We start from the raw sequence: 24,377 nt of genomic DNA on the forward strand, positions 1-24,377 counted from the left end.
AAAAATATTCCAGAAATTATTCTAAATTATCATCCTTAAGCATTATATAAGTGTCTTAGACAAATGCCAGTAATTCAATGTTTTGTAACCTGTTGTATCCTAAGATCTTAGTTTAGTGGAACTAATAATGTTTCAGAGATTGGGGAATCAGGCAGATTTTATTGTTAGAAAATGTTACTTCTTTTCTAAGAACTTGAGAGAATGAAAAAAATAATTTAAAACACTTAAACTTATCTAAAATATATTTTTAAAGTTAATTTTCCAAGTGGATAGTGTTTTGTCATTCCCCCACCAGGCTGGTCTACTTGTGTGAATTTCAGTACTAACGTAGTATTTATAAAATTGTGCACCAAAGTTTCTTGCTGATGATACTGAAAGTATATATGAATTTTGGGTATTAAGTTTCAGTATTTATGTTCTTGTGTACTTATATACTGTCAGTATACAATGTTTTATTAAACTTTGCTTAATGCAGTTTGTTGATAGGTGAAGTCTTCAGCTTTAAAGCTAGTTCTAAATTACTACAGTAATGAAAGGTGTTGTGCTTAAGTTATTACGATCTGTGGAGGAGATTTTTCCATCCCACAGTGACTGAGTGGCACTTTCCACTGTCTTCATCTGCCTGTTGTCTAGCTCCCTGTTTCCTGAGATGCTCATAGTGCCCTGAGAGCTACTAACAGAGTGTAAGGCGTTCTCTCATTTCTGAACTTGCTTTGATTTTATTGTACATTATTTTGCTTGGTTATTATCCCCTCCATTTTCCTCTTCTTTGACCACTAGTACTTTTTCCACTCAAGTCTTTCCCCTTGAGCTTCATATGAAGCTAATTATCATTGACTTGTTCTTGTCAAAATTTCATCATTTAATAATACTCTCATCTACATTTGCTTACTCCTCATGTCAGAAAGGCTTTTCCTTTATTTCTTTACTTTCTTCATTCCTTCTGCTCTGTTTCTAAAGCAGATTTCTTTTACCATGCAAGTAACCTTTTCAGTATGTTTTTATATTCCTAACATTGTGGTCATAACTATAATAAACTTTAAAACATTCTCAAAAGAAGAGAGAGAGAAAGAGAGAGAGCGAGAGAGAGAGAGAGAGAGAGGTAGAGGTGTAGAGGTAGAGGTGTGTAGGTGTGTGTGTGTGTGTGTGTGTGTGTGTGTGTGTGTGTGTGTGTATTTACCTAACCTTTCAACCCTTTCAGCCATAGTCAGAGACTAATCTAGTGCTTGGCTGTTTGGATTTGTCTACTCTTGATAATTCTGTAGTCTTGAATTAGTTAAACCACTTTGGCTCTGAGCAAGTCTTGTGAGTGCTACACCTGCCCAAGAGGTTTCTGGATTTGCAAATGAAAGACAGACAGACAGACAGACACAGACACACAGATACTATCTGTCTCTCTCTGTGTGTCTGTCTTTCTGTCCGTCCCTCCCTCCTCCCCCCCTCCCTTCTCTCTGCTTTTTGATATGCCTTGACAAGCTCAATGGCTGGGCACTTCTAAACCTCCCTGAGGCTAGCACATACTCCCCTCTAGTATTTCTGAGTTAACATCTTTTAAAATCTTTATTTCATTTCTGCTGCCCCAGAACCAATTGGGCAAGTGGTTCCTAGGGCCCGCCCTGTCTCCCCCCAGCCATTGGCTGTATGGCAATTCTTTATTATCGATTGAAGCCAGCAGTAGGCAGGGCCCCTCAGATCTAGAAGCATGGCTTTTGGGAGCTGAAATAAGACAAAGCATTAGAACCAATTCCCAACAGGTTCATAGAAATAGAACCTTTAAAACATGCATTTGTATTGACTAAGGCCTTAGCATAACATTTTCAAAGTACCTGTAGTATAGAATGTGTCATTTCTGAAACCATTTCGTATTGGTATAGCAAAATACCTAACTTAGGTCCATTAGAGTTTGAAGAGATTGATTTTGTTCACAGATTTGGCTAGAGGTTTTAATATGGAATGCATGTTCTGCTTCACTCTGTTGAGGACACTTCTGTGGGTGTCACAAGTGATAGAAGTAGAAGGGGACATAGCTAGTATGGCAGGGAGCAAGCATTCTTGGCCTTAGTGAGTATTAAGTGCTCTCGTAAGAACCAACATTTCCTCAAGTCAGTGGCATCCCTTTCCTGTGAGGTAGTTACACTCTGATCTCTATTTCTTTTGATTTTATGTGTATGAGTGTTTTGCCTGAATGTATTAAGTACTATATGCATGCCTGTACCTAGGTGGCCAGAAAAGTCTGTTTGACTCCCTGGATTTAGAGTTACAGTGATTTTGAGCTGCCAGATAGGTGCTTGAAATTGAACTTGGGTACGCTGCAAGAATAGCAGTGCTCTCAGCCTGTGAGCTCTTTTTTCAGCTCCCATCTCCATTTCTAATGATTTCACCACTTAACAGTGCCATACTGGAGACTGCTTGTAGCATGTGAAACTCTGTGGAACATACTCAAGCATGCAGCCTATTACTGTAGAATAGGGTGGCACTGCATGTGTGTGTGTTTCCCATTTTGTTCATCGGTTGTTAAATCTTGTTGACTGTTAGGAAGTGTTGTTATGACTACTCCTTAGTTCATGTGAATACATGCTACCATTTCTCCAATTCTCTATATGTTTAAGAGTAGAATTGCTGCGTCATTTAGTCCCTCCATATTTAATCTTTTGAGGTCCTGCCAAACTTCGCCAATATCTATAGTACTCTACACTCTTGTTTGCATTGCGTGATGGTGTACCCATCTCTCCACAACTTGGCCATATTTATATGCTGCCTCCCATCGTTATGGATGTACAGTGGTCTATCTGAGGGTTTGATTTTCTTTTGCTCCATGGGTAATGTTTTTATAACTGTGTTCTCTATTTATACATATCCCCTTGAAAAAGTCTGAGTCATTTACTTTTTAAAAATGTATACTATCTTTTTGTTTTGAGTTATGTAAACTCTTTATAAAACTTTGATCCCAATTCCCTCGTGGTTTTCAGACATTTTGAGTTTGATTTTTCATTTGAGTTTCATTTCATATCATTTTTCAGATGCTGACTTTTTCTCTTAATTTTTCTTATATCTTCCAGTACATCTTTACAGTGTTCTTTATTATTATTTAGCAATGACAGGATTCTTATTTTTTACTGTTTGTGCTTCTTGGTCATCATTAATTTTAGACCTTTTATTCTTCTAAACTTTTTAAATAACATAGACATATTTCTGGTGCTAAACTGCTCACTTTAACTATTAGGATAAACAGTTTGAATTAAGTTCTTTTAGACTCATTTTTTTCTCTTCTTTTTTGTTTTCATTTTCTATGTGCTCATCGTGTTAATTGTACTGGGAAGTAAGACATGTGCTTATGGGGTAAGATGTGCGTGTGGGGTTCATACGTGCGTGCATGGGTGTGTACATGTGGAGTTCTTGCTTATTGGGTATGTGCATGCCCCAGCACTGGCCTGGTGGAGGAAACTGAGTTTTCACAGTTTTTGGAAAGTTTATTTACTGTCAAGTTACAGATTTACTATTTAATGAACTATAAGTTGTAATTTATTAGTAGGTTTTAAAGTCAACTTTACTGACTACAACTAAGATTTTGCAAAAGATAGGAGAAATTCAATAGAACATATGTAATAGGCAAAGTATTAGATTTGCTATTTTTAAATGTAAAAGGTATATATTAATGCTAAATAAAATCAATGCTCTGTTTTTAGGTAGGAATATGGGTATAATTTAATATGGTTGCTTCTTCAGTATTTCAGTTTTAGAAATAAGAGGATGTGAATCACGTGTGGACAACAAAAAGGAAAACATTTAGTATCTTCAAAGGAATGAAAACGAAGGCATTTTATAGTAACCAATGCACTGCTTGGAATTCTATAATTCTTCACATAGAAAATACAGTGTTGATTTTTATGCCCCTTTAGAAAATGGACAGTGAGGGGTTGGGGATTTAGCTCAGTGGTAGAGTGCTTGCCTAGCAAGCGCAAGGCCCTGGGTTCGGTCCCCAGCTCCGAAAAAAAAAAAAAAAAGAAAACAAAATGGACAGTGTTCAGTCACTATTAAAAAATATATGCATATATGTTTAAGTCTTCCTATAAGTAAGCATTTTCAACAAAAAGCTCTTCATTTTTTAAATTGATATTTAAAAATATATGAATCTATGATTTTTAGAATTTCAGAAAATGAATGAAGAGAGACCGGTACTATGTTGTGAGATAATACAAATCATTATATTACTAAGAACAATAAATATTTAATAGTTAGTTTTATATACATTGTTTATATTTATCTAGTAGAAAATTAGGTAAATCATCTGAAGAAATTCTCATACTGATATAGAATTATTTCACTGCTGGTACAGAATTATTTCATAGCTTTACTGATTTTTTTGGAACTTAAAAAAGCATCCTTGGGGCTGGGGATTTAGCTCAGTGGTAGAGCGCTTACCTAGGAAGCGCAAGGCCCTGGGTTCGGTCCCCAGCTCCGGAAAAAAAAAAAAAAAAAAAAAAAAAAGAACCAAAAAAAAAAAAAAGCATCCTGAGTATTCCATTTTTTTTCATCTTAGTAACTGAAGGTCTTGTCTGTGTAATGTAATACTGGCTTTTCATTTGGTCTTATAATGTACAGCAGCATGCATGTGTCTTAGTCTGTCCCTCCTAACCGTTGGTAGTAGTGTTGCCATACATGTGGAGCATTCTGTTTTATGTCAAACATCAAACTCAAACACCTCTAAGAAGCAAACAGGTTTTCCTCTGATAATCTAAATTATGTTAATCTTGTAGAAACGAGATTATTTTGGAGTGTCAAACATAGCATGAGCTTCCACTTTTGAATGGATTTGTTTATGGGACCTTATGAGAGTGTATGTGAATGTGGGCTTATTGAAGCTATATTCATGGATCCATTCTGAACTGTGGACAGCTAGAAGCAAAAGTGTATTATGATATGGTTTTATGTTAATTCTTGCTTGTTTCACCTTGGTTGGAATCCTAGTTAAGGTTCCTATTGCCGTGATTAACACCATGTCACAAGCAACTTAGACACAAAAAGATTTATTTCATCACTTTGTAGTCCATCATCTAAGGAATTGAGGGCAGAAACCTGGAGGCAAGATCTGATGCCAAGGCCATGGAGGAGTGCTGCTTACTGGCTTGCTCTTCATGGCTTGCTCAGCCTGCTTTCTTACAGTAGCCAGAACCACTAGCCCAGTCAAGAAAATGCTTCACAGGCTTGCCCAGAGGCAAGGATGAAGACGCCATTTTCTCACTCACTTGAGGTTCCCTTTACCCACATGACTAGCTTCAAAAACCAGCTAGCACAGTCAGGTAATATAAACATATTTCCTTCTTAAGTGTTAACACTTAGGAGAGATGACTTAATTGGAGTGTGATAATCGATCTTTTAAACCCTATTTTCATTCTTAAACAAAAAACAAGACCTAATAACCAGCCAACCAACCAACCAAAACCCTAAACCTCAAGATTGCAGGGCTTTGCAGGGGAAGTAGGCTCTCTACTACTGAGCCATATCTTTATTTTCTTTGTTATTTTGCTTCATTGAACTGACAGGTATTTTCCTCCCATCTTCAAAATTGTGATAGTGTTTTAACACACATAATTGCCAAATGTAGCATCTTGCCAGGAAACGTCTATGTAGGGATATTCTCTATGGAAGTGGTTCTAAGGGAGCTCTAGAGGCTTCTGTTCTACTTGGAGTCTACTTGTTCAGTGGTTTAGTTGAGCAGTAAACTTAAATTTAAAGAGTACTGCAAGAACATAATTACCATTGAAGACAGTGAGTGATGTTGATGAGAAGAATACAGTTCAAGAGGTTGATTATGTTTTGTTTGAACTTAGAGAAAAAAGTCTTCATTGTGTCTCTTTTTTGTGCTTGATTTCAAGCTGCCAAACATAGCTCTCATGGAAACCTGGGATGGAATACCTGTTTGTAACTCGATGCTTTAACTTCCTTTCTAGCCCACTACCACCAGTGGCAGTGGAAAAGAAAGGATATGGGGAAAATGAACCTATTTAGAAAGGTTATTTGGAGCAACTCCCATCTGTGTTGTCTGGAAATCGGCAGTTCAGTTTGCAGGTTAACAGCTGCAGCTCGATCCACTTGCAAACACTTTAGGGATACATTGCAGTCCAAGTCAGGAGAGCAAACAGGAATCAGCAGCAGTGGCACTACCCAGCAGAGACAGCCAGGCCTCAGCCTTGGCTGGAGTCAGTAGGAGGGACCAGGAGGAACACCAGAGGAAAGGGAAGATTAGTGAAGAGTTGAGACCCACAAGCATTGCACAGCTAGCTCTATAAGCAAACCGAGCTCAGCCTCCATCATGTCACTGTCTGTCCCTTGAGTCCTATTTATACTCTCTAAACATCACATGTGTTCCACTGGTCTTGCCTCAGCACAAGTGTCTCAGCTGACATCACTCTGCCGTTCAGCCTGAGCGTGCAGAAGCAGCAAGAAACAGCAACACACAAGCAGATGGGTTTTGGTGCATTTCTCTCTGTGGAGTTCTGAGAAGTGCAGCTCCACTACGCAGTGTAAGGTGGACCAGTACATGCCTGTTGTTAGCAAAGGATCCTTTGCTAATGTGCCTGCTTTAGCAGAACATTCTTCCTCCTATGTCTGCTGCATCTAAATGTTCCTTCCTGAGTCTACCTTAGTCTTTCACCTGCGTCTGCCTCAGCTACATGTTCTTTACATGTTTGCCCTAGCAAACCACCACCCACTGACTTTTCAAAGAACCCATAAGTTTCCACTTCACATTTTCTTAGTTCTAGCAGGTCCAAAGTAGGGTACTTGATGGGTACATGTCTACATGGGTGCAGTGGGATGATAGCAATAAGAAACCGTGTGTCGGGTCTGGGGATTTAGCTCAGTGGTAGAGCGCTTACCTAGGAAGCACAAGGCCCTGGGTTCGGTCCCCAGCTCCGAAAAAAAGAACCAAAAAAAAAAAAAAAAAAAAAAGAAACCGTGTGTCCTCTGATCATGTACTTTATATCTGTCTGTAAGCATTTTCCCTTAGTGAGCTACATCATGTGTGGCGTGCATACCATAAACTTTACACGAATAGTCTGAGTCGGCTCACCTATTTTAGGATGACATTTCCTCCACATTAATTCAGTTGGCTTCTTACCAATAATATTGTTGGCAAATTATAGACCTACAGATGGGAAAATTAATACTCAAAGTGATGTAGTGCTCTTTTTTTCCTCCCAAATTATTGCATCACAGCTATACCTAAGTCAGATCTTTGGATCTTTCTATTATTAAAATAGTTTCCTGTTGTATGAGACCTGAAGTAATAGGTGAAGATTAATATCTAGTAACACATTAGAAATTATTCAATGAAAGTCTAATGAATTCTTGAGGCTCATTTGAAATGTAAATTATAAACAATATGTTAAGAGTTGTAAAGTTTGTGCTTAATTTGTATTAATAGGGATCATTATTTTATGTAGGTTTGTGGTCAATATATTTTTTTAAAAGATTATTATATTTATGTGAGTACACTGTAGCTGTCTTCAGACACACCAGAAGAGGGCATTGAATCCCATTCCAAATGGTTGTGAGCCACCATGTGGTTGTGGGAATTCAACTCAAGGCCTCTAGAAGAGCAGTCAGTGCTCCTAACCGCTGAGCCATCTCTCTAGCCCCTGTTGTTTATTTCTGACAGTCACCAAAACAGAACTGTTAATTCCCGTCATTTTTGCAGAAGATGAAAATACAGTTATATTTAAATTTAGTTTGCTGTGGAAAACAAGAAGTTCTAATTTCTCTCTATTCAGATTATTAATTATTTTGTTGACTTAGTTTCTTAGTTTAGTTTTGTTGTCTAAGTTCCACTGATCTGATATTTGCAGGGAAATAATTGACAGACTTTAAAAAGTTGTATAATAATCATCAAATGGATACACAAATTCTTCATTTAAGTGATGTCTTAATGTTACAACACAAATCTACTTTCCAGAAAGTAACTGTAAATGTATTTTATGCAAGGTTTCATATGGGATACTGTAGTGGTTGAATAATAAATTTTACCTCATAAAAATGAAATTCAATAATACAGTAGCTTTCTCAGCTCAGTAGCATCTGGTCTATTCTCTCGAGAGCCAATATTTTCCAACTCATTAGGATCATGTCATTCTGTATGTCGTCAACATTGACTTAGCCAAGCTACCTTTACTTACACAACTGCCAAACTATTAAATAGGTCTCTTGTGGAGTGAAGTCAAATATTCCTCTTACTTTACTTCTGTCTTAGAAGAGAGGAAGAAAATATACATACTGTAACATTTAAACATCTGGTTTAAAACCACATCAGTGTAACTCTGAGCAAATTTACAGATTTGGTATTCTTCCCAGGTGTGCATATAAAAAGTGTTTTGGAGTTATTGAATACTCTTTAACCACTTAGAAAATGACTGAGGGATAGTGAGGTTTCTCTTGTTTTTTTTTTTTTTTTTTCCTGTTTCTCTCTTTTCAAACTTCTTTCTCTGCCCCTAAATCTGAAAACACAGCTTAAATGTTCTATGGAACATATTTTTCAGTTACTTTAAAAATATCTTGCTTTATAGTGACATTAGCTATGGATATTTGTTTATGTAATAACAACAATGAATTGAGTTATATTTATGTTCCAGTAAAAAGATGAGGACTACTTTTCTTGTTCTTTTTCGTCTTTGTTGTCTTTTGACTGGGTCTTATATCACTCGGGCAGCTCTCTATCTATAACGCCCTTTCTCACCTCTGAGTGCTTATGGCACAGGCACTGTTTATCATGTGGCAGGCACTATAGCACGCTCCACTAAGACTTCTCAGTATTTAAATTTAAGCACGAAGAGATTACCTTTTGCAAATTTTTGCAGTATTTATTTGTTTAGTGTGTTTTGCCCATGTGGTGAATATATATGAATATATGAACATGTATGTTTTGTATGCGTGTGAGCACAAGGGTACACATGTGCATTTGGAGTCTGTAAAGGACTGCAGAGTGTCTTTCTCTATCATTCTTCTCCTTACTGACTTGAAACAAGGTGTCTCAGTGAACCAAAGCTTGCAGTTTTGACTAGACTGGCTGTCCAGCGAATCTCAATCTGCTTCTCTCCACACTCCAGTTGTAGAGTCAGTTAAAGCATTATCAGCCATGACCAGGTTTTTGTCTGTGTATTGTTTGTACTGAGGATTCAAATTCAAGTCCTCTCACTTTTGGAGCAAGAGCTGTTTGTCATAGAGGGGGTCTTTTCCGTATCGAGTTTTCTGAATGTTGACGTGTCTGTGTGTCTTTTGCTAGTTACTTTGCTATTGCTGTGACAGCTAAGGCAGCTTATAGAAGGCACAGGAAAGCCTGTCATGGTGAAGATGCTTGTCAAGTGACGGGTGTGAGGCCAGAGAAAAGAGCTCATACCTTCAACTCCAAACATGAAACAGAGAGAATGAACTGCAAAGTAGGAGAACTTTATTCTCAGAGTCCACCTTCAGTGACGTCTTCCTCCAGCAAGGCTACACCTCAGCCCCCCAAGCTGTGCCTCAACTGGGGACCAAGTGCTTATTCCTGAGACCCTGGGGAGTGCTTCTTACTTAGATCACCACTCACATGTACATATATATCTCTATCTCTATCTATTTCTCTATCTATCCATCCATCCATCTATCTATCTATCTATCTATCTATCTATCTATCTATCTATCTATCTATCTATCTACACACACATACATATACATATATAATTTAGTCTATATATATGCACACATTTGTAATTTAAATGCTTCTATTTGTCCAGGTATTGAGAATTCATTTATCAAGCGTGTAATCGTCACTAAGAAATGGTTATTAACAAATAACTTATAGAGCTTAAAAACTAGTTGTGGATGTTATTATGTTGCAACTTTCTTATTGTATTCTCTTTTAGAAATTTGATATGTTTCTAAAGTGTTTTTTCAGACACCTCTTAGCCCAAGAATGGCTTTGTTGTTCATGTGTGGGTTTGTGTGTGTGTGTGTGTGTGTGTGTGTGTGTGTGTGTGTCTGTGTGTCTGTGTGTCTGTGTGTGTCTGTGCACGCGTGTGCACACATGTGTGTTTGCCCTCTTGATCATGAAAAGGGACTGGATGAATGCTTGAAAAATTTCAAATGGTGAGAAATATATCCTATATAAAAATCTTAATTTTCTGCGAAGACAAGAAAAATTTAGTTCCTAAAGTATTTCACTAGACTGTGGAAAAGTACGCAGTTTTTGTCTTTAGTGTGATTTGTTAGTCTTAAAGACAATCTTTTATAAACATCATGAGTATATCTGGATGTTGGTAATGATGTGACTACAGAGGAATGTGTTAAATTTGTTAGAGAAACACCTCTTTTTCTTTTTTCTTTTTTGCCTATGGAACAGAACCTGTCTTTATTGAGTATTTGCTTATTAACTTCAACTGTGCACTTGTCAGTTCTGGTCACCTAATAAGCTTGAAAAGTATGTCCTCTGTCATATTCTTAGTTTGAGGGACAGTTAGTTAACCATAAGTAGACATGATCCTAGTATGTTTTATTTCAGCTGTTACAGGATCAAGTGTGACTAACGGTACACAGTGGTTATTTGCACACACCCTGTGGAAAGAGATTGTTCATACTCTTATGTGACTTAAGACTCATAGAGCTTCTGGTAACACATTACAAACTAGACAGCTTCAAACAGCAGCAGTTTATCACCTCATCTTCATGGAGGTCAAAGTATTGCTAGACTGTTGATTTCACCAAGGAGAATCCTTAATCTTGCCCCTTGGTGCCTGTCAGGATTTGCTTTTCCTTGGTTTGCAGCTCTCTCTGTAATCATTTGGTAATTCTTCCCCCTCCCTCCTTTTCTCCTCCTTCTCTCTTCCTCCTTGCCTTCTTCCTCTTTATAATCTCCCCCTACTCCTCTACTTCCTCTCTCCCCTTCCTTACCTTCCTTCTTCTTTCCCTCCCCTCTTTCCTTTTCCTCTTTCCCATTCTCCCTTTTTCCTCTTCTTTCTTTATCCTCCTTCCCTGCCCTTTTCTCTCCTTCCCCCGCAGCCCCATGTTCTCTTGTGTATCAGTCTCGTTTATAAGATAGGGGTTCAGTGTAAACATACCCTGCAGTGAAGACATGCTTGGAGGGGCGGGCCCAAGGCAGCTTACTGACAAGATGAGAAGGCTTCTGGCATTCATTCTGCTCACATCTGAATGCAATCTTGAAGCTGTTTGCCCTCTTTATTTTATTTTATTTTATTTTTTAACTCATGCATACCTCTGACTGGATTCTTTCCCACTGCTTGTATGTCCTGCACTAATCTTCCACATGTTCAGAGTGAACCTGCGGTGGGACGGAGAAGGGGAAAAGGTCCTGGTCTGCCATTTCCCAGGTAGAAATGCCCTTCTGTGTTGCTGGGTCTTTGGTGTTTCTAGTGGCTTCCTTGTTAAAGCTAGAATACAGACTGGAGCATTAGGTTTGACCTGCTTTGTTTGCAGGCATCAAAGTGGAAGCAGCTTTTCTCTGTAGAACCTGTTGCAGCACCTATGCATGTCATTACCAGCTGTTAGATTCATGCTTCGGCCCAGAGAGCAGAAGCTGGCTGGCACTGCCACAGAGAATTTAAGTCGTTATTAGTTACCACATACACAGAGACTCTGGGCCTAAAGATCGTAATTTGGGATTTTTTTTGTGTGTTCAGACTGTATGAAATTTGAGTCTCCTTTGTCAATATACCAACCACAGTGGCAAGTTAGTTCATCATCATCTGAGAGCTAAAGCACTGGAAAACGAAACCCAGTGTTTGGACTGTACTATGTCATGCATTAAATAACTTGTTACCGTTTTTCCTTCTCTGTTTATATAATTGAGCGTATATAATCAGGGCAGGTGAGATGGCTCAGCAATTAAGAGCACTGACTCTTCTTCTAGAGGACCTGTGTTCAATTCCTATCACCCATACGACGTCTTACAGCTGTCTAATATTCTAGTTTCAGTGGATTTAATATCCTCACATAGATAATACATAAAACCACAACACCAATGTATGTAAAACTAAAAAAAAATGTGCTCGCTATTTTCTAAAATTTTCAGTGTTTGCTATTTCTGTTTTTATCAGTGAGTTTTTAATTATTACAACAAAAGTGTTGTATAGGAAAACAATAAGTTATTTTAAAGTTAACATTTAAGTGCATTTTATGTCTTTTCTTGCTTAGATGGAACCTTTCATAGGTTTGAATAGAAGTGGTAAGAGAGGATCACTTGTTCCTCTGTGCCAGAGGGAACCACCTGGCTTTTCACCATTAAGTGAGTTGTCAGCTTTGATCTTCTTGCAGAGGGCCTTGTGAGACTGAAGGAATTCTCTTTTCTTCTGAGTTTATTGTGCTTGTGCATTACACTTCTGCTTCCTGAAGGTGCTTTAAGCACACTACCCCTAGTTTGTGTTGGAGAGTACAAACAAAATGAGATGTGGTTGCTAAATGTCCCGTTTCCCTGTTGATGGAGATGTTGTCGTTCAGTCTCCCCACGTCCGCTCATTCCATTGTTTCCTAAGTGGACTTCACATTTCTTTTAGAGAATTTATCTTTACCCTTGTGAAACAGTAGTCCAGGTTTTGAGTAGTTGATTTGTAACGCTCCTTCATTCCTGTCCTCTTTCTAATTCTATATTTATTGGTTTAAAGACCTAAATGGGAGCAATGAAATGAAAAAGAATGTTGCTTGAGCATGCCAGTAATGCCACACTTTCTAAGTCATGTCCATGGGAAGTAGGCGTGACCCTATGAAGTGTGAGTCTGCTCCAGCCTTCCGTTATGCATTATACCCAGGAAGATGGGAAATTAGAGGAAAAGGGTCATGGTAGGTAAGACAGAGAGGAAGAATCTCAGAGAAGTGGTGTGACAAAACTGATGTCATTGGCATTCTCAGAATTTATACAGTGCTTTTCCTTCTTTCCTTTTAAAAAACAAAAACTGAAGTCAAGTCTGGGCTGGCTCAGCCTCACTGGCTACATTAGCTTTATTGAAATGATGCACAGCGCTGTTTGTGGTGCTGGAGATGGGCCTGAGGCCTTATGTATGTAGCCAAGTTCCTCTGCTGAGCTGTACCCTCAGCTGCTCTGCCGCTCTAACGTCTCCTCTGTCCATGCTGTTCTGTGTCAGGTGACTTCCACTTTCATTTATTTCCATTTTTAGAAAGTAATATATTTTGAGAGGGGTGTGTGTGTGTGTGTGTGTGTCTGTGTCTGTGTCTGTGTCTGTGTGTGTGTAGATATGCCCACATGAGGTGCCCTTGGAGGGCATAGGCATTGGATCACCTGGAACTGGAGTTAAAGCCGTGAGCTGTCTGGTGTGGGTTCGGGCATGAGCATTAAGTTTATCTACAGAAATAGTGCATACTCTTAGCCCTGGGGCCATCTCCCCAGCTCCTGCTTTTACTCTTTGCATCACTATTTTTTTTTTTAAAGTGCCTTATCTAAAATGTATGGGTTAATAAAGGTATCTGCAATTTCTGGCCTTAGCTCAAGGCCCGTGCTCATAGTAAATCATCCATAAGGTATTGGCACATTCATTTTTAAATGTGTTTACAACATACTTGTTTTTCTCCAGCATTTTCTCACTGTCCTGAGAAACTCCATCTTAAAAATCTCTGTTTTTTTTTTCTCTTTTATCTGCCATGTAGCAAGTTACTACTGAAACATTTAGATGCAATGAAACTACCACTGTTAGTTAACTCAGGACAAAACGTAATTGGTCTTGTCAGCCTCTGAGGCTCTTTGTCAGAGCTTTGTTCTCTCTTCTTCTATTTCTGTATCCAATTCCTCTGTTTAAAATTTACCAATTTATTCTTAGAGCCTGATTCAAGTGTTAGTTTCTTAAAGGAGACTTCTTTAAATTGAAAATACATTCCTAGTATAGTCACTGTGGCTTATTTGTTCCTTAGTTGCTACTATTTCTTCCTCCCTCATCAACTGGTACTTACTGAAGTAGAGGAGGAGGAAGAGCAGCAAGAGGAGAGGAGAAGGAGAAGAAGAAAAAAAGGAACTGGCATTTACTTCAAATTATTACCCACAATTTAATTTTTTACTGGTAACTTTGCTCATTTACTCACACATAGAGCTCTCCACTTTCCCTATCTTCTACACCACAAATGGTACCACAAATAGAGGAGGTAAAAAAGACACACACACACACACACACACACACACACACACACACACACACACACACACACACACACATCTCCTCTACTTGTAGTTACCAGTTGTTATACATGGTGAATTTTTAAAGTGGAATTGCTTTATGCCTTATTGTATCTCTGATCCTTAAGAGTGTCATGCTTGTACTTGGATTTACCCTAGAAGGACTCATAGTCTAAGATTAGCAGTAACCCTTGCTCCAAGTTTCTATAGCATTAGAGTAAAGGCTTCATAGATCATGAAGGGAAAGACACAAGCAGACTCTAAAGAGACGTGTTCTCTGCTCACTGCCTTCTTTGAGGAAGTGTATTTCAGCCACCTTCCTTTTACCATCCATAGTGATGCAACACATTGTACAGTGTTTCTGCCTGAGGTGGTTTCTCAATACTCAAAGTTTTTACTGGGTACTTTCCATATAAGCAACCTCTCTTTTGCTTGTACTAAAATTACTGGCTTCAAGGTGAAAAGTGGTTGTTGAATATGATCTATTTTTTTATTAGTATAAAATCTAGGCATACTCAATTAGTCTTATCAGTCAGAGAATGGAGGCAAATAAAGTTCCCAGCTGCTGACATCTAAAAGGCAGCTTCCGGGCAGTCACTTCTAAGATTAGAGGTCTCGGTGATGTCATAATGTAAAACAAACATGTATTGTTTTTTGCGCTTGTGCGCTCTCTCTCTCTCTCTCTCTCTCTCTCCCCCCCCTCCCTCCCTCCCTCCTTCCCTCCCTCCCTCCTTCTCCCTCTCTCTTCTTCCCCCACCTCCACCCTCACCCTCACCCCTAGCTGGTGCATGCACTTCTTTAAAGACCTCCTCCTTTCCACCTTTCATCTTGCTGTAGGTATGCTGGGATCTGGGATTTACATATATGCTCTGCTTCTCTGATTTATGTGGATTTATAGGGATTTGGTCTCTGGTCTACACACTTGTGTGGTAAGTGCTTTATCAACTGCTAAATCACCAGGCCCTCTTTTTGTATAGTTCTCAGCACTGCCCTCCGTGCCCCCCCAACCCCCACCCCAAGTATCTGCTTTTGCTAGTTAGGGAGGGGTGAATTTTTTAGCTAGATGCAGTGAAAAGAGTTAGAATTCAATTTGTAAAACTAAGAAAGGGGAATGAGTTGGGTAGACAGCTTTTGGTTCTATTATTTAGAATAGAGTATTTAAAAAAATAGAGTATTAAGAATGTATTAAAAAAAATCTCCTTTAGAGAAGTTTGAAAGCCTGATGGAACAAATCATGCACCACAATTGTATCTTGTTTGTGGAGTTTAGCCACGCTAATCTACTTTCTGGAATTTAGTCACAGTAATCTATTTTCTGGTCTTAAACTCATCTCCGCCTCAGATTTCTTTTTTCTTTTGCTTGTCATGTATTTATCTCTGTTGGTATATGTCTACTTTCTGTTTGTTTGTTTGTTTGTTTGTTTGAAATGAGGTATTTCTATGAAACCCTGAAACCACATTATGTTTTATAACTATTTTGTTTGTAGGACCATGTTGCCATAGAAACTGTCTGCATCCCAGACAAATGGGGTGCTAGTCTGTTACCACAGATTTTTATTCCAGTTTTCACCAAGAGGAAGACATTGCCATGTGCTTCTAGCCAGAATCTCTTGTCCAGGCTTCTTGGTTCTGTTGACCACATGCTCCTCTGTACAGCCCTCACTGTCACAGGACTCATCGTGTTGACTGCTTTTAAACCGAAGGTGGGTTGTTGAAGAGACAAGTAACCAATTTGATTGCAACATTAGGATGATTCTTCGTGCACTTGATAAATGATAAGGAAACTTGAAGGTCATGATGTGGTGGTTTTTTTTTAGGGGCAGTATTAAACTTTCAGGGTCCAGGGAGTCCATATTAGTAGCTACCATGATATTGGCAAATGAGTTTCTTCATGTGCTTGCTATTTTCTTATTATTTCTTTTAAAAAAGTCTTTTTTTTGATTCTTTGTGAATTTCACAGCACGTAATCCCACCCATCTCATTTTTCCTTATCTGCCTCCACCGTTGCAAGCCTCCCCCCAAGAAAAGAAGCAAACACTACCAAATCCAACCCCATTCCCAAAAACCTCATTTGTCATGTCAGCTGTGGTGTGTCACAAACTGTATCCTTTGGCCCAAACAGCTTCACTTGCAAATGTTTGTTGCATCGAGTCATTGGTCTGGTTCAAGGCTCTGGCTTCTGCAACACTTCCAATATTGGATCCATACTGGGACTCCTCTCAGTTACCCTGTTGTTACCCCATGTCACTGAGATCTTGCAGTTTTGGTTTTGCAGAATTGGCCCCTTCACATGCTCCAGTGGGTCATAGTTGTTGGGATAGACTAGCCCACCACTTCTCCTGTGTTCATGTCATCAAGTGTCAACTCTCCTTCACCAGCACCGCCAGGGTCAGCTCTCCAATACTCTCCTGATGAGGGGTGGGGCCAGCTAGCTTGAATGCAGCAGCTAATTAAGGGCAGGGCCATCTCTCCTGATGTTCTTATGCCCTCCTTGGTGGCTCTCCTGTGCCAAGCACCCATCACCAGGGCCAGCAATTCCTCACTGCCTGGGTGAGGTTCTGGGCCTGCTCTCCAGAGTGCTGGAGCTGGTGAGAGGTGGGGCTTGCTCTCCCACTCTGCCTAGGTGAGGGGTGGGGCCAGCTCTACATAGCCCTAGGTTGTCTGCTTGGCTTTTGGTGGTAACAAGAGCCTGGGACATCTGCATAGACACCTGCTTTAGCAGGCCAAGGACTGAGATTGTGGCCTCAGGTGGCAGTGCAGGCTACTCACATCAGCTACTGTTCGTCACTACCCTTTCTAGTCACCAGTTCCACCTCTCTTCCGTGTGTATACACTGTTGATTCTCTTTCCCATCTCTCTGCCATTTATTCACTCATCTTAGTAGCTCCCAGGCCTCTGGGTGTCTTCAGACCTGCCTGAACCGCATGACAGTGGGCGGGGCTTAGGGGATAAGGGGTCAGGGGTTATCTGAACATTCCATGCAGAAGTGGGGAGGTCCTCTTGGGTTGTGCTTTGTCTTACCTATGTTGTATAGCAGCAGACAGGCTTCTGAATTTTTATTTTCTTATAGTCAGTACCTCAAGATGTCGTCAGCCCTCGGCAACCTTCTCTTCACCGAGATCTCGAATGTATTTTGTTGCTTATGGAATCTTAGGCATGCTGTTTAAAATCTCAAAATTTATTGTTTCTTCAATGGAAAATGTGGACAGAAATATTTTTCATGTGGTTTATCACTATAGTGAGAAATTACATTAATAGTGAAAAAATCTATTGGCTTATTAAGAGCTTTTTTAATTATATCAAGAAAAATAAGTTAAAGCTACAAGGAATTTACTTGATGTAAAGAACAACCAACATTATTTTTAAAAATAGAGCGAAAGCACATGTATGATTTGTTAACACCCTTTCCCTACAGAAGCTTGCAGACTTCTCTTGTAGCACCTACTCCCATATTTATCCTAAGTTGCCGTCTAGTTCCTTATATGTTCCCAATTTTCATTTGAATGGGTCATTAGACCTTTGACATTTATCTGAATCCCAATCTAGTCAAATAGCTTTTAAGATCTACTGCAAGCACTCATTGTTAAGTGGCTATTAGCCCAAATGCTTGAATTACCCTAGATGCCTAGAACACATGAAACTCAAGACGGATGATCAAAATGTGAATGCTTCACTCCTTCTTTAAAAGGGGAACAAGAATACCCTTGGCAGGGAAGAGAGAGGCAAAGATTAAAACAGACACAGAAGGAACACCCATTCAGAGCCTGCCCCACATGTGGCCCATACATATACAGCCATCCAATTAGACAAGATGGATGAAGCAAAGAAGTGTAGGCCGACAGGAGCCGGATGTAGATCGCTCCTGAGAGACACAGCCAGAATACAGCAAATACAGAGGCGAATGCCAGCAGCAAACCACTGAACTGAGAACAGGACCCCCGTTGAAGGAATCAGAGAAAGAACTGGAAGAGCTTGAAGGGGCTCGAGACCCCATATGTACAACAATGCCAAGCAACCAGAGCTTCCAGGGACTAAGCCACTACCTAAATACTATACATGGACTGACCCTGGACTCTGACCCCATAGGTAGCAATGAATATCCTAGTAAGAGCACCAGTGGAAGGGGAAGCCCTGGGTCCTGCTAAGACTGAACCCCCAGTGAACTAGATTGTTGGGGGGAGGGCGGCAATGGGGGGAGGATGGGGAGGGGAACACCCATAAAGAAGGGGAGGGGGAGGGATTAGGGGGATGTTTGCCTGGAAACCGGGAAAGGGAATAACACTCGAAATGTATATAAGAAATACTCAAGTTAATAAAAAAAAAATTAAAAAAAAAGATCTACTGCAAACAATGGTGTTAATATATCATTTATTTATTCTATCTAATTTTCATTTGTATAAGGAAACTTTACAATTAAAAGATTTTATAGTATATTAAATATATTCCATATAATTAAAAAGCAGTTATGCAACATTGTTTTGTAATGTGAAAATTATACACACTCTTACAGAAAAGTGTTAATAATGACATCAATTATTAAGTGCTTGCATACTCTTTTGATTGCTTAATATCTGTTACATCTTATATTCTCATATTAGTTTTAGAGGAAGGTACCAAACTCCTATTACAGATGTGGTGCTTTGAATAGGTAAGACCTCCCCTCCCCCCATAGACCTATGTGTATGAATGCTTGGCCATAGAGAGTGACACTGTTAGGGGATGTGACCTTGTTGAAGTAGGTGTGGCCTTGATGGAGAAAGTGTGTCAGTGGAGGCAGGCTTGGAGATTATATATGCTCAAGCTATGCTCAGTGTGGCGCAGTTGCCCTCTGTTGCCTTTGGATCAAGGTGTAGAGCTCTCAGCTCCTTCTCCAGGACCTTGTCTGCCTGGATGCTGCCGTGTTCCCTGCCATGATGATAATGTACTAAACCTCTGGAACTGGAAGCCAGCCCCAATTAAATTAAATGTCCTTTATAAGAGTTGCTATGGTCATGATGTTTCTTCACAGCAATGAAACCCTAAGATAACAGGTAAGAGACTAGATCACAGAAGTTATCTTGACTTTGGTTCTGAAGCTGGGGCATCACTCCATACATGTTGATTGTGCCTACTGTCCTAGCAGTGTGCACCACTGACACCTGCTTACCTCATAGAGTAAAGGACAGCGGAAATGCCACATTGATGAAACAATCATAAGTTATCGACAGATAACGAAGTCTATAAGACTACTCAAGATCATAACACCTTTCATTTTATAATGTTTACATGTGAATAGAGATGCATTTAGAAATCTAACAAAAGAATTTTAAGTATGAAATAAGGCATCATTTTTTAATATTTTAGACACAATTAAAGAGTGTTTTATTTTACAAAGAGTGTCTGTATAGTGATATACAGTGACGGTTTCGTACTACTTTTACACCTTCTGTTAAAAGGAAATAGCCATAGTTTATAACTAGTAAAACAGGGTTTTTGTTTTAGTTTTAGTTTTTATTTTTGGTCATTCACAACTGTGTTATAAAGCATTTGACATTTTAGTTTTAGGATCTGTCCTGACAAATATCAAGTGACATTAGCAGTGTCGTGCAACGAGAGCTCTCATAGAAATAATACTGTGAAAAGAAAGAACAGCTTTGGGTCTGTGAGGTTGTGTGGGCTTGAACACGATTTTCGTTTGATGTTTGAGCTGTATATGACTGAGATGTGCTGCACTGTACAGATGGGTCTTTTTCTGAAGCCAAGCCAAAAATACAATCTTGAATGTGTTTGCTTACTGGGAAAAGAATACTTTATAGAAACATGTGGAAACATTTGTACATTTTTATTTCATTAAATGAGCCTTTTACTTTCTAAGTATTTTTATGATCGTTCAAGTTAATATGTCATTTACTTCATATTTTCCAAAGTTAGTGAGACACTGGAAGTCTCACTTGGGAAGGACTGAGATGTTGGGAAACAACCAGCTTACGTTTAGGAACACACGTTTAAAATGGTGTAGCTGGTTATGAAAGGTTAGAATTGGATGGCTTACATTCTTTAGTTCTTAATCATAGAGCAGTCACAGCTAATTCTTTTAATCTTGTGGTGGGTCTCAGGAGGCTTTGTATAGAGTGGTTGTTTTCTTTTTACTCAAATTATAAAATCACAGAACAACATTAAAGGAAAGCATGGATACAAACAGCACAAGAACAAGATGGCTGTTTTTCATTTTTCTTTCCTTCATTCTCCTGCCTTTATATATAAATTTTATGTGGTTTTTATTTACTATGTATATAATCATTTTATGTTATGCTTTTTATAATGTTATACTTAAGATTTTCTCTCTTTTGGTGGTCACATCCTTCTTTCATTGTTTTTCTCATTGTTGACAGGCATACAAAGACTTTTTTTCTGATTCTATAAGTCTTTGTGCAGCTCCCATTGTATTTTCTTCTTCTGTTATGGAGACAGATACAGAGTGATGCATATATTGTCTTTTCACTTAGTGCAAAAAATGAGGATTTTATGGTTTTATTCTTCTTTAATTTCATTTGTAAACATGTAGAGCTTTTCTCTTGCCCTCCTTTCTATTGTTGACCGAGAAAGGAACATTGTGAGCATTTTCCTCTTTAGCTTCAGATACCGTCAGTAGTGACAACTCACTCATTTATACATCCCAGAACATTTTCTAGACACTGGCAAAATGATTTAGATGTGACAAGGTACCTAAAATTCACTGTTTAAAATGAAACACCTTTTCTAATTGTGACTGATGGCATCACTATTCACCCACTTTGTTCCCCCAGACATCTAAGGATTTATTCATCCTTTCTTAGCTATATCTTGCATTATTTCCTCTTCCTTAATCTTTCTGGCTCTGGTCCTTGACTTGACTTAGTATGTATTCTTTTTACCTAGGATTGTAGTAATGTGTCTGAGTAGACTTTCAGCCCCCACTGCACCCTTAGTGAAAATTCTTCAACAGAATTCTTGTTGTGTTCTTCAGTATGGTTCCCTCTATGTGGATGAGCGTGGACCTTCTGTTATGCCAAGTATAATAGTGTATGAGATCGAAATATTTTAATATAACTATGTAATATCATTCCACTATTAGGCGAAACATTTTTTATCTCCCTGTATGTCAATATTTTAAAATTGTATTTTCTTGAAAAATTCTAGTAAGTAGAAATACTGGGAAATGATAGTTTTTTACGATCTCTGAGTTTTGTTTTTTAAGTAATAATTGTTAATATCAGTTATTCAAAGTATAGCAAGAGAGGTTTCAGAAACCAAGTTGGTAGATGCTGGGAACATTTTCTATTTAATCAATTGCCAACCTTAAATAGCATTCTTTGCCCAAATGTTTGGATTTTTTGTAATTAGTTATACTTATATATTGTTATATATAATTATATATATATATTTTTTTGGCAATGGTTTCCTTACCTGTAAAAATGCCCATTTTTCACGTTAATTTTGTATTTCAATTTTTAATTCCTTACAGCAAAGGACTTTTTTTAAAGTTAGGATCAGATTTTAATAATGAAACATTAGTAAAAATTAATAGTAAAAATTAGTTGTTTTGTTAAAAATATGATCAACAGATTACTGAACAGAGTTTAGGTCTTCTTTTATGTTGAGTGAATGGTCTTTTTAAATACTTTTATATTACATTTTGTTCCGTTATATTTCATAGTTCACTACTCAGATCTAACTGAGTGATTGTAGAGTTTCTTTGTCCGTGATGTCCACATAAGAGCTCTTTGTACTGTGGGCGGTACTGTTACAAGGTTCCGTACTGCAGTGAGCAATGCATCACCTCAGCCCTTAACACTGATGACCCAGTGTTTAAGTTGTAGCTCCATGCTGCTCACCCATACCCAGGGGACTTGTTTTATTTTACGTTTTGATGCTTGCTGTAGGCAGTTTTAAAGGTGTGGAGCCAAGTCACTTTCTCCCCTGGACCTATTCCCACGCTTATTTCCTGCGGGGCACCTGACCTGCCTTTACAATAGTGGCTCACCTAGTCTGTGGTTCGTGTGTGTGTGTGTGTGTGTGTGTGTGTGTGTGTGTGCATGTATGTGTGTGAGTGTGTGTCGAGTGTGAGTGTGTTTGTGTTTGTGTGTGTGTATGTGAGTGGGTATGCGTGAGAGAGAGTGTGTGAGTGCATGTGAGTGTATGAGTGCGTGTGAGAGTGTTTGTGTGTGTGTGTGTGTGTGTGTGTGTGTGTGTGTGTGTGTGTGTGTAGTAGATATTCTACTGGCTCCATTTTAGGTCACCATTTTTTAAAGTACAGCTTGACTGTTAGTGTTAAACTATTCATGCAGTTGAATTTTCTCATTTATCAAGGCTTTTCTGTTACATGCTTTATTCTCTCTGGGTGTAGGTGGTCCATGGATTACTTTTATTATATGCTTATATACTAAAGATTTCTGGCCTGATTTTTGTTCTAGGGGTGTGTAATTGAGTTCTGACTGGTCATATGAAGTTGAAAAGAAATTTAATGAGTTTTAAAAACCAGTGCTCCCTTTTCCTTGGTAACTAATATGTTATTTGTGAGGAAGTATTCTAAAGAGTCCCAAATGAATAAGCTTCCAAATTGTCAAGTAGCTTTCAAAGTAAACAGAAATAACTACCTCTTTTTAAACAGATTGAATGTTCTTCCTTAAGAAGAATAAAATTATATTTAGAGCACGTGAATGGTTGGGGCTTAAATATGTTAACCACCGTTATTCAATCTCACTGGTAAAATATATTCATGTAAAAATCATGTTTACAAGAAGAAATTCACTCTTAGTTGTTTCTTTCTCAAAAAATTATAGAATTTCCCTCCCTTCCTCCCTCCCTCCCTCCCTCCCTCCCTCCCTCCCTCCCTCCCTCCCTCCCTTCTGAGGTCATACCTCACACTGCAGCCCAAACCTTAGAGTTATGGATGGCCTCCTGTTTCAGTCTCTCAAGTAGTTGTATTATGAAAGTGAAGGACTGTGCCCAGCAGAAAATTTTATTTTGATCTGATGTATTGTAAGGCATTGGACTTATAAATATGAAACACAAGTCGTCTGAGTGGCATCATTAACATGGAAACTGGCACACTAGGCACTGAATAATAGTGTGTTAACTCCTGCTAAACCTTCAGAAGGAAGCCAAAGAAAAGAACAGTTCCTAGAGAGACAAAGAAAGAGACAGACTCACATAGGCATCAAATAAGAGCTATCATGGAACATGAGTAAAGAATTAACTTTTTATTTGTAGATGTAAAAACTGGTTATTTGAAACTGGATTCTGGATTCCTAAAAAACATATATTGAGATGGGATTATAATCCATTTCAACCTGGAAAGTAACACTCCCAGGAAGAAAAAGCTAGCCATTGTTTCAGAAATAGAGTGATGGTGCTTTGAAACCAGTGTGACAAACCAGTCTGTGTTAGCCAGGTAAGAACTCTAAAGCAAAGGGGATGGGGGAGATCTACATTGGTAGAACTATGTAGTCACTTCTGTCAGCATCACCCAGACTAGACTGTGAGTTTCCCCAGAGGGGTTATTCCTTAATCAAAAAATCTGAGACAATTGTATAGAGCTGGAGGCTTTTACACAGTTGAACTCCCTGAAAGTAAAATACTGATTTCTAAAGTGTCTGTGCAAGTTTTCACTCCTATCAACAATGGAGGGGTGTTCCCCGTGCTCCCCATCCTCACCAGCATGAACTGTCACTTGTATTTTGCATCTAACCCATTCAAGTACAGTTTGAAGTCAGGAATGGTAATACCTTCGAAAGTTCATTTTCTATACAGAATTATTTTAGATATCCTGGGTTTTTTTATTTTTCCATATAAAGTTGGGTATTTTTCTAATAGGTCTTTAAAGATTTGTGTTGGAATTTTGATGGGGATTGTGTTGAATCCATAGATTACTTTTTGTAAGGTGATCATTTTTACTGTTAATCCTACTTTGTATGAACCTGGGTGATCTTTCCATCTTCTGATAGCTTCTTTAATACCTTTCTTCAAAGACTTGAAGTTTTTATCATACAGCTCCTTCACTTGCGTGGTTAGAGTTACCCCAAGATTTTTTTCTATTATCTGTGGCTATTGTTAAAGATGCTGCTTCTTTGAATTATGTCTTAGCCCACTTATCATTTGTATATAGGAAGGCTACTGACTTTTTTTTTTTGAGCTAACTTTGTATCGAGACACTTTGCTGAAGGTGTTCATCTGCTGTTGAATTCTGTGGTAGA

General features: G+C 38.6%; 1 protein-coding gene across 18 annotated transcripts in view; it reads left to right on the forward strand.

Annotated features, from left to right (window-relative positions):
• Positions 1-24,377, forward strand: part of Vps13b (vacuolar protein sorting 13 homolog B) — a 576,579-nt gene that overhangs the window by 92,524 nt on the left and 459,678 nt on the right. Inside the window, exon 1 of one of the 18 annotated variants that reach the window (XM_063263568.1) lies at positions 15,234-15,866. The exons of the other annotated variants lie outside the window; for them this stretch is intronic. The gene's annotated coding sequence lies outside the window, so the exon portion shown is untranslated. Of the gene's footprint in view, positions 1-15,233; positions 15,867-24,377 lie in introns of those variants that run through there. 18 annotated transcript variants of the gene reach the window in all.

This window comes from Rattus norvegicus, chromosome 7 (assembly GCF_036323735.1).
Source record: "Rattus norvegicus strain BN/NHsdMcwi chromosome 7, GRCr8, whole genome shotgun sequence".
NCBI lineage: Eukaryota > Metazoa > Chordata > Mammalia > Rodentia > Muridae > Rattus > Rattus norvegicus.